This window comes from Triticum aestivum, chromosome 1A (genome assembly GCF_018294505.1).
Source record: "Triticum aestivum cultivar Chinese Spring chromosome 1A, IWGSC CS RefSeq v2.1, whole genome shotgun sequence".
Taxonomy (NCBI): Eukaryota; Viridiplantae; Streptophyta; class Magnoliopsida; order Poales; family Poaceae; genus Triticum; species Triticum aestivum.
The window spans coordinates 581030023-581040527 of NC_057794.1; positions in this window are offsets into that span (position 1 = coordinate 581030023).

The window sequence follows — 10505 nt, forward strand, 5'->3', positions numbered from 1 at the left end:
CACAGTGTATGCTATTCATGCATGTAGCCATTGGCTCCGTACTTAGGATTTCCTGCATAGGCCGAAGGACAGGGAATTTTTTATGAAGGCGTTTGCTCAGTTCGAGCATATGAACCGGGAGTTTTCTTCCATCATGAATGACAGTGTATGTTTTTATATTGAACATCGTATGCCATATAGCACTTTATTTTCTATTGCTGTAAAATGATGTTTTCTTTTATGCTTTTTTGGATTTGTTAGTTGTGTGCATCTTGTTATGGACAGATAGGGTATTCACTCATTATAGTTGTATTAACATGATATAGCATTTGATCTTTGGTGTTCGGATAAGTAATTCATGGTCTCGGATAGGGATCCCACGATTAGCAAAGTCATCGGGTGAGTGGACCCTTGGCAAGGAAAATTCATGTTCTCGGGCTAACTCTCATCAGTGCTTGCTTATCCGCGATCTCTACATTTGTGATGGGCCTCTTCATTCTCGGGGATGGGATCCATGCGCAATTTGACAAAGTTAGCGCTCGATTCTTTTGGGAGACCGACGCAACTAAGCGCAAATATCACATGGTCAGATGGACTGACATTTGTAAACAAAAAGGAGAGGTTCCGTGCTTGACAAAATTAGAGCTCGGCTCTTATGGGAAAGAGATGCGGCTAGGTGCAAATATCACATGGTCAAATGGACTAACATTTGTAAACCCAAAAACTAGGTAGGTCTGGGCATCACCAACTCCAAGAAAATGAATTTAGCGCTCATCTTTTTAAACCTCTACGCGCTAGATTCCTCGCTAAAAAGCCCAATATTTTCCGAATTGGCTCATTCTTCGAGTCTAAAGCCAGGGACTCCCAAGCTTGGAATGAGATTTAGAAATGCCCCAAATTTTCAACTTGGATGCTCTTTCGCCATAGGGAATGGGAAGGATACAAAATTCTAGTTGTCTAGGTGGATTGATGACAAACCTCCATGCGCTAGATTCCCTGAGCTCTTCGTCATTGCTTATGTGCCTGAGATCCTCGTCAATGAAGTTTTCGTCAATGGTCAGACCAACTTGGCGTTTATGTGCAACATATCCAGTCCTGAGCTTGCTGCATGGGACGCTTTGCAAACGTTGCTTGCAGGAGCTTCACTTTATTGCGGAAAGGGGTTATCCTAGGAGGGACCTAGAGGCATCGGGCATGTTCTCGGTCAAACCTCTCTATGCCAGGTACAAGGCCCTAGGGTGAGATATGCCCTACGAGCGACAAGAGTTCCGCTTAAAGTTTGTATTTTCCTATGCCAAGCTTCGCTTGACCGCCTCCCGTCTATGATTACTCTTAAGAAATTATCATGGTCCTAGGAAAGGTTATTGTGCCCTATGCGGTAGCTCAGAAGATGCCAACCACATTCTTTTCAATGCGCTCCTGCAAAATTCCTCTAGACTTGCGTCAGGGAGCCCTTTCGTGCCTCTTGGGCGCCGAATTACATGGCTGGACAGTTGTCTTTCCTGCTCTCCATGAGAGGCCAGCAACATAGGTCGGCTTGGCGCTCGTTTGCGGCCTTAGCTTGGGTGCTTTTGGACGACTGCAAATGAAATAGCTATTGAAGGACAGTTGTCTGCTCACCCAACCAATTATATTCCAAATGGCATTATTTTTCTTTTAGTTGTGGTGCCCTCTAGGGAAGAGGAAGGACTATGAAGCAGCATCCAGAGTTGTGGTGCCCTCTTCATAGGAGCGACTCCTCATGAAGTCTAGTTTCCATTTATGATGACATCTTGTACTTTTGGGATTCGCCTTTTGTTCGGTAGAATTGGTTCCATGTCAAGCCCTGTGGAAACTTTAGTTATGTTAAACTTTATATAAGACCTTGTTATAGTTGGCCTGTATTGACTTTCACTTGCGTCTTTTATCTAAAAATATAACATTTGATTGAAAATGCCCTTACTGGGCGAAAATAAATTCAAAATTCTGTGTGTAAATAAGTGAGCTACAACCGATCTGTACCAGCTCTTCTAGCTCCAGAGCTCATGCCCCAATATCCTACAGCAGAAGACTACAAAATGTGATTGGGTCTATAGAGCCTACAATAATTTGATCCAACTCCGCCATGGGCACAAGCCGCACAACATGGATGCTAGATTCAGACCTCGCACACATAAGTTAGGGAGGTGACCACAAAACCTCCATAGATATCATCCCTAGACCAGTGACGACAGGATCTAGGCATCGTCTCGCCGGTGAGCACATGTCTATCCAGGCCTACAAATCCATGTCAGTCTACATCTGCATTTGGTAGCCTTGTCTTTGACCCAATCGTCAGCACACTCAGATCCATCGACTATTTAGTTTTTGTGTATATCTTCCGTTGCCATCCTTATATTTTTAAGTTTTGTCGCTAGGGCATGGATTCACTAAAGAAATAATTTTCTCGCTTAATTTGCAGAAATCCGGGCGAAAAACAGTACAACGTGCCCACAAGAAAGAGCACCCTGACTGACCTATCTACCCACAAGATCCATAAACACTCTCAAGGAGAGGACACCATCAAGGTTGCCTACAGTGTCATCCTCATCACTTCTCCCTGATCAAGTGATTCCGACTTCACAGTGGATGACCCATCAAGACCCTTCGAATAATGGCTTAAGAGAACTATGTCGGTCTATGCCAAACAACCGGCGACACGCATCAAGGATCAGGCAACTTTGATTCTGCCAACGAGCCTCGCAAGAGAAAGTTGCTATCCTCGCAGCAACCTATAGTCCAATACAACAACCAAAGAGTATAGTCAGCGAAACCACCATTCGCTAGTCGTCGTTGCCATAGTGACACCAGCACACGGTTTTGCCTTCTTTGCATCACGATGAGAAACACACTCATAAGGATCATCAAAATGATGGTAGAGGGACAAGCCACGAGCCAGGTCCGCTCGCAAGCCCTGTCATTGTAATCCAAATGGATAAGCTGCTATACAATGGCCTACTCAGCTGGTCAGCTCCAAAGATGACGCCTCTAAGGAGGGCAACGACAGGAGAGGTGTCGTTTTCATCCGATCCGGTAAACTAGATCCGACGTTTCCCTCGAAGTATACATGAGAGGAAAGACGCACAACATGGCAATGCCTTCATGAAGGACAAGGCATCGATCATTGTCCCCGAGGCCGGCTTGATGTGCTGACTTCCCACGAGGTTGGAGTATCATCACTATTTATACTGAACTTTTTAACTTTGACATAACTAATATTGTCACTAAATATATGTTATTTTGTTGATGCATCTTCCAATGTATTATCTTAGTAGCACTGTCACATATAACTACCCTTTGATCCATATTAATTGTTGCTAATTTAATACAACTTTGTACTAAACAAGCGACAATTAATATGGACGAGGGAGTAGCATAATTGATAAGTAATCATGTCCATATAAAATAAAATGTTTATTTGGTATGTGTCGTGGAATTGTCACGGCAGATGTCCTAGTGTGAGGACTTAGTCGTGAGGCCAACGCATCTATGTGGTAGCTTGAGAGGGGTTGAGCGGAATCGAGAGACGCAACACAAGATAAGGATTTAGACAGCTTCGGGCCCCGGAAAACATCATCCGGTAACAACCCTACATGTTGTTTGTGGCTAGGTCTCATTATCATCACGAGGGAGTCTCCGTAAACCGGCTGTCCCAGTTATGCCTAACCCTTAAGATTTTCCTCATGGGGTGCCCTGCCCCTCCTTATATATGTTGAAGGGGTGGGTTACATGTAGAGTCCAACTCGAATTAAGACTTAAACTATTCTAACTTCTCTTCATGGGCTTTTTAATGTCTTGGGCTTCATAACGTCTCGGGCTTCATAACTGCCGGTTTATGATGGTCTGCCGGGTTATCACTGTCTGTCGGTTTATGATTGTCTGCCGGATTATGATCGGACTTAACTCCTGCCGGGTTATCATCTGACTTAACTCCTGTCGGGTTATCATCTGACTTAACTCCTGCCGGGTTATCAGGTCCCAGCCAGGTTATAACTCCGTCCGGGTCATACCGCGGGGTATATCCCCGGCAGTATGCATTTTTTGTTGTGCTAGATTAAAAAGGCATTTTCTTACATTTTTTTCATTGATTTAATTTGGATATAAGATTGCGTTTCTTTAAATGTCTCCACCGTAGGTCCAAGAAATGGTTGCATTACTTAAGACACTTAAAATATTTTCATGTAGTTATATGTGTCCTTGTTCATAGTATCCATAAATATCAATAATTTTTGATATAGTCTTTTAAATTTTATAATATACAAAATAACTTGGTAGGCGTTTCTAGAGTACAAGACTATCAAATTGTAGGTGTGAGTAAATATAAATTGAAGAATGTATGACTTACACCTATTAACCAGTAGCTTCTTCTCGGTAGGGCCCGAGGCAGGGTGGACGAGGAGGGACATACCCAAAAAGTAGAAAACGAAAAAACCAGACCAAAAAAACCAAACACTTGAGATAAAAAAGTAGCTGAAAACATCAAAAACCGGAAAGAAAACAAGAAACCAAATAAAAAGGAAATTAAAAAACCACAAAATTTTGTGCTTCATTTATTTTTGAAAAGCACAGAAGTGCATATTGTATTTTATGCGGAAGCATAACTATGCTTCACGTAGACGCACTTTTTACTAAAGCAGAGAAGCACAATTTTTATGCTTCACGTGAAAACACAACTGTTCTTCACTTTATGTGGTAGAAAGAAGAAACAGCAAAAACCAAAAAAGAAGGGGAAATATTACCTAGTGACCGTTCGCCGGGGGCTAACCCCAGCAAATGGTCACCTAGTCATCGCACGAATTTCAACGCAAAGAAAACGCCACGTAGGATCGCTATAGTGATTCGTTGTTCAGCTACTTCTGGTGATTGCGTGGTTTTTTTCTAAAAAGATCGCAAGGTGAGGGGCCTATGTGCGTGTGAGCGCCCAACGCCACTGGGCTCAGAGGGCATTTTATGAAAAAAAAAATTGTTTAAAATGCCACATATATTTGTTATCACAAAAATCTTATTTTTTTTCTTTTTCTCACATGGCAGTTTTATTTTTTATAGCATGGCATTTTTAAGAGGATCTTATTTTTATTATTGAGAGATGACATTTCTATTTTTTAGTGGCACGAAAATTTCATTGTCAAGTGTTGGGGAACGTAGTAATTTCAAAAAAAAATCCTACGCACACGCAAGATCATGGTGATGCATAGCAATGAGAGGGGAGAGTGTCGTCTACGTACCCTCGTAGACCGTAAGCGGAAGAGTTATGACAACGCGGTTGATGTAGTCGTACGTCTTCACGATCGACCGATCCTCAGTACCGAACGTACGGCACCTCCGCGTTCAGCACACGTTCAGCTCGGTGACGTCCTGCAAACTCCCGATCCAGTAGAGCTTCCGGGAAGAGCTTCGTCAGCACGACATCGTGGTGACTGTGTTGATGAAGCTACCGACGCAGGGCTTCGCCTAGGCACCGCTACGATACGACCGAGGTGGATTATGGTGGAGGGGGGCACCGCACACGGCTAAGATATCAATGATCAATTGTTGTGTCCTAGGGTGCCCCCCTGCCCCCGTATATAAAGGAGCAAGGGGGAGGCTGGCCGGCCCTGTAGGGCGCGCCAGGAAGAGGAGTCCTCCTCCTAGTAGGAGTAGGACTCCCGTTTCCTACTCCTACTAGAAGGAGGAAAGGAAGGGGGAATGGGAGAAGGAAGGAGAGGGAGGAAAGGAGGAAAGGGGAGCCGGTCCCCTAGTCCAATTCGGTTTGGGCTAGGGGGGGCACGCGCCCCGCCTCCTCTCTTCCACCACTTGGCCCATGAGGCCCAATACTTCTTCCCCGTATTCCCGTAACTCCTCGGTACTCCGAAAAATATCCGAATCAATCGAAACCTTTCCGATGTCCGAATATAGTCGTCCATATATCGATCTTTACGTCTCGACCATTTCAAGACTCCTCGTCATGTCCCCGATCTCATCTGGGACTCCGAACTACCTTTGGTACATTAAATCACATAAACTCATAATACCGATCGTCATCAAACGTTAAGCATGCGGACCCTACGGGTTCGAGAACTATGTGGACATGACCGAGACACGTCTCCGGTCAATAACCAATAGCGGAACCTGGATGTTCATATTGGCTCCTACATATTCTACGAAGATCTTTATCGGTCAAACCACATAACAACATACGTTGTTCCCTTTTGTCATCGGTATGTTACTTGCCCGAGATTCGATCGTTGGTATCTCAATACCTAGTTCAATCTCGTTACCGGCAAGTCTCTTTACTCGTTCTGCAATGCATCATCCCGTAACTAACTCATTAGTCACATTGCTTGCAAGTCTTATAGTGATGTGCATTACCGAGAGGGCCCAGAGATACCTCTCCGACAATCGGAGTGACAAATCATATTCTCGATCTATGCCAACTCAACGAACACCATAGGAGACACCTGTAGAGCACCTTTATAATCACTCAGTTACGTTGTGACGTTTGGTAGCACACAAAGTGTTCTTCCGGTAATCGTGAGTTGCATAATCTCATAGTCATAGGAACATATATAAGTCATGAAGAAAGCAATAGCAGTAAACTAAACGATCAAGTGCTAAGCTAATGGAATGAGTCATGTCAATCACATCATTCTCCTAATTATATGATCCCGTTTATTAAATGACAACTCATGTCTATGGTTAGGAAACATAACCATCTTTGACCAACGAGATAGTCAAGTAGAGGCATACTAGTGACACTTTGTTTGTCTATGTATTAACACATGTATTATGTGTCCGGTTAATACAATTCTAGCATAAATAATAAACATTTATCATGAAATAAGGAAATAAATAATAACTTTATTATTGCCTCTAGGGCATATTTCCTTCAGTCTCCCACTTGCACTAGAGTCAATAATCTAGTTCACATCTTTATGTGATTAGCTCACATCTCCATGTGACTAATACCCTAAGGGTTTACTAGAGTCAATAATCTAGTTCACATCGCTATGTGATTAACACCCAAAGAGTGATCATGTTTTGCTTGTGAGAGAAGTTTAGTCTACGGGTCTGCAACATTCAGATCCGTATGTATTTCACAAATTTCTATGTCTACAATGCTCTGCACGGAGCTACTCTAGCTAATTGCTCCCACTTTCAATATGTATCCAGATCGAGACTTAGAGTCATCTAGATCGGTGTAAAAATCTTGCATCGACGTAACTATTTACGACGAACTCTTTTATGACCTCCATAACCGAGAAATATTTCCATAGTCCTCTAAGGATAATTTTGACCGTTGTCTAGTGATCTACTCCTAGATCACTATTGTACTCCCTTGCCAGAAAGATGCTAATGTATACAATAGGACTGGTAAACAGCATAGCATACTTTATAGAACATATGACCGAGGCATAGGGAATGACTTTTCATTCTCTTTCTATTTTCTGTTATGGTCGGGTTTTGAGTCTTTACTCAACTTCACACCTTACAACACAGGCAAGAACTCCTTCTTTAACTATTCCATTTTGAACTACTTCAAAATCTTGTCAAGGTATGTACTCATTGAAAAAACTTATCAAGCGTCTTGATCTATCTCTATAGATCTTGATGCTCAATGTGTAAGCAACTTCATCGAGGTCTTTCTTTGAAAAAACTCTTTTCAAACACTGCTTTATGCTTTCCAGAAAATTCTATATTATTTCCGATCAACAATGTGTCATTCACATATACTTATCAGAAATGATGTAGTGCTCCCACTCACTTTCTTGTAAATACACGCTTCATCGCAAGTCTGTATAAAACCATTTATCAAAGCATATATTCCAACTCCGAGATGCTTGCACCAGTCCATAGATGGAACGCTGGAGCTTGCTCACTTTGTTAGTACCTTTAGGATCGACAAAACCTTCTGGTTGCATCATATACAACTTTTATTTTAATAAATCCATTAAGGAATACAATTTTGACATCCATTTCCAGATTTCATAAAATGTGGTAACTGCTAACATGATTCGGACAGACTTTTAAGCATCAATACAAGTGAGAAAATCTCATCGTAGTCAACACCTTGAACTTGTCAAAAACATTTTTGCGACAATTCAAGCTTTGTAGATAGTAACACTACTATCAGTGTCCATCTTCCTCTTGAAGATCCATTTATTCTTAATGACTCACTGATCATTGGGCAAGTCAATCAAAGTCCACACTTTGTTCTCATACATGGATCCCATCTTAAATTTCATGGCCTCAAGCCATTTTGCGGAATCTGAGCTCATCATCGCTTTCTCATAGTTCATAGGTTCGTCATGGTCAAGTAACATGACATCCAGAATAGGATTATCGTACCACTCTGGTGCGGATCTCACTCTGGTTGACCTACGAGGTTCGGTAGTAACTTGATCTGAAGTTACATAATCATCATCATTAGCTTCCTCACTAATTGGTGTAGGAGTCACAGGAACAGATTTCTGTGATAAACTACTTTCCAATAAGGGAGCAGGTACAGTTACCTCATCAAGTTCTAGTTTCCTCCCACTCACTTCTTTCGAGAGAAACTCCTTCTCTATAGAGGATCCATTCTTAGCAACGAATGTCTTGCCTTCGGATCTGTGATAGAAGGTGTACCCAACTTTCTCCTTTGTGTATCCTATGAAGACACATTTCTCCGATTTGGGTTTGAGCTTATCAGGATGAAACTTTTCACATAAGCATCACAACCCCAAACTTTAAGAAATGACAACTTTGGTTTCTTGCCAAACCGCAGTTCATATGACGTCGTCTCAATAGATTTAGATGGTGTCCTATTTAACGTGAATGCAGTTGTCTCTAATGCATAACCCCAAAACGATAGTAGTAAATTGGTAAGAGACATCATAGATTGCACCATATCTAATAAAGTACGGTTACGATGTTTGGACACACCATTACGCTGTGGTGTTTCAGGTGGCGTGAGTTGCGAAACTATTCTGCATTGTTTCAAAATGAAGACTAAACTCGTAACTCAAATATTCTCCTCCACGATCAGATCGTAGAAACTTTATTTTTCTTGTTACTATGATTTTCCACTTCACTCTGAAATTCTTTGAACTTTTCAAATGTTTCAGACTTATGTTTCATCAAGTAGATATACCCATATCTGCTCAAATCATTTGTGAAGGTGAGAAAATAACGATACCCGCCGCGAGCCTTAGTATTCATAGGACCACATACATCAGTATGTATGATTTCCAACAAATCTGTTGCTCGCTCCATAGTTCCAGAGAATGGCATTTTAGTCATCTTGCCCATGATTCCAAAAGTCCATCAGAATGGAGTTTCTTCACGCGCTTTACACCAATATGACCTAAACGGCAGTGCCACAAATAAGTTGCACTATCATTATTAACTTTGCATCTTTTGGCTTCAATATTATGAATAGGTGTCACTACGATCGATATTCAATAAGCCATTCACCTTGGGTGTATGACCATTGAAGATTTTATTCATGTAAACAGAGCAACAATTATTCTCTGACTTTAAATGAATAAACGTATTGCAATAAACATGATCAAACCATATTCATGCTTAACGCAAACACCAAATAACATTTATTTAGGTTCAACACTAATCCCGAAAGTATAAGGAGTGTGCGATGATCATATCCATCTTGGAACTACTTCCAACACACATCGTCACTTCACCCTTAACTAGTCTCTGTTCATTCTGCAACTCCCGTTTCGAGTTACTAATCTCAGCAACTGAACTAGTATCAAATACTGAGGGGTTGCTATAAACACCAGTATAGTACACATCAATAACATGTATATCAAATATATCTTTGTTCACTTTGCCATCCTTCTTATCCGCCAAATACTTGGGGCAGTTCTGCTTCCAGTGACCAGTCCCTTTGCAGTAGAAGCACTTAGTCTCAGACTTAGGTCTAGACTTGGGCTTATTCACTTGAGCAGCAACTGGCTTGTTCTTCTTCTTGAAGTTCCCCTTCTTCCCTTTGCCCTTTTCTTGAAACTAGTGCTCTTGTCAACCATCAACACTTGATGCTTTTCTTGATTTCTACCTTCGTCAATTTCAGCATCACGAAGAGCTTGGGAATCGTTTTCGTTATCCCTTGCATATTATAGTTCATCCTGAAGTTCCAGTAACTTGGTGATAGTGACTAGAGAACTCTGTCAATCACTATCTTATCTGGAAGATTAACTCCCACTTAATTTAAGTGATTGTAGTACTCAGAGATTCTGAGCACATGCTCACTAGCTAAGCTATTCTCCTCCATCTTGTAGGCAAAGTGCTTGTCAAAGGTCTCATACCTTTCGACATGGGCATGAGTCTGAAATACTAATTTCAACTCTTGGAACATCTCATATGCTCTGTGGCGTTCAAAAACATCTTTGAAGCCCCGATTCTAAGCCGTAAAGCATGGTGCACTAAACTATCAAGTAGTCATCATATCGAGCTCGCCAAACGTTCATAACGTCTGCATCTGCTCTTGCAATCGGTCTGTCACCTAGCGGTGCATCAAGAACATAATTCTT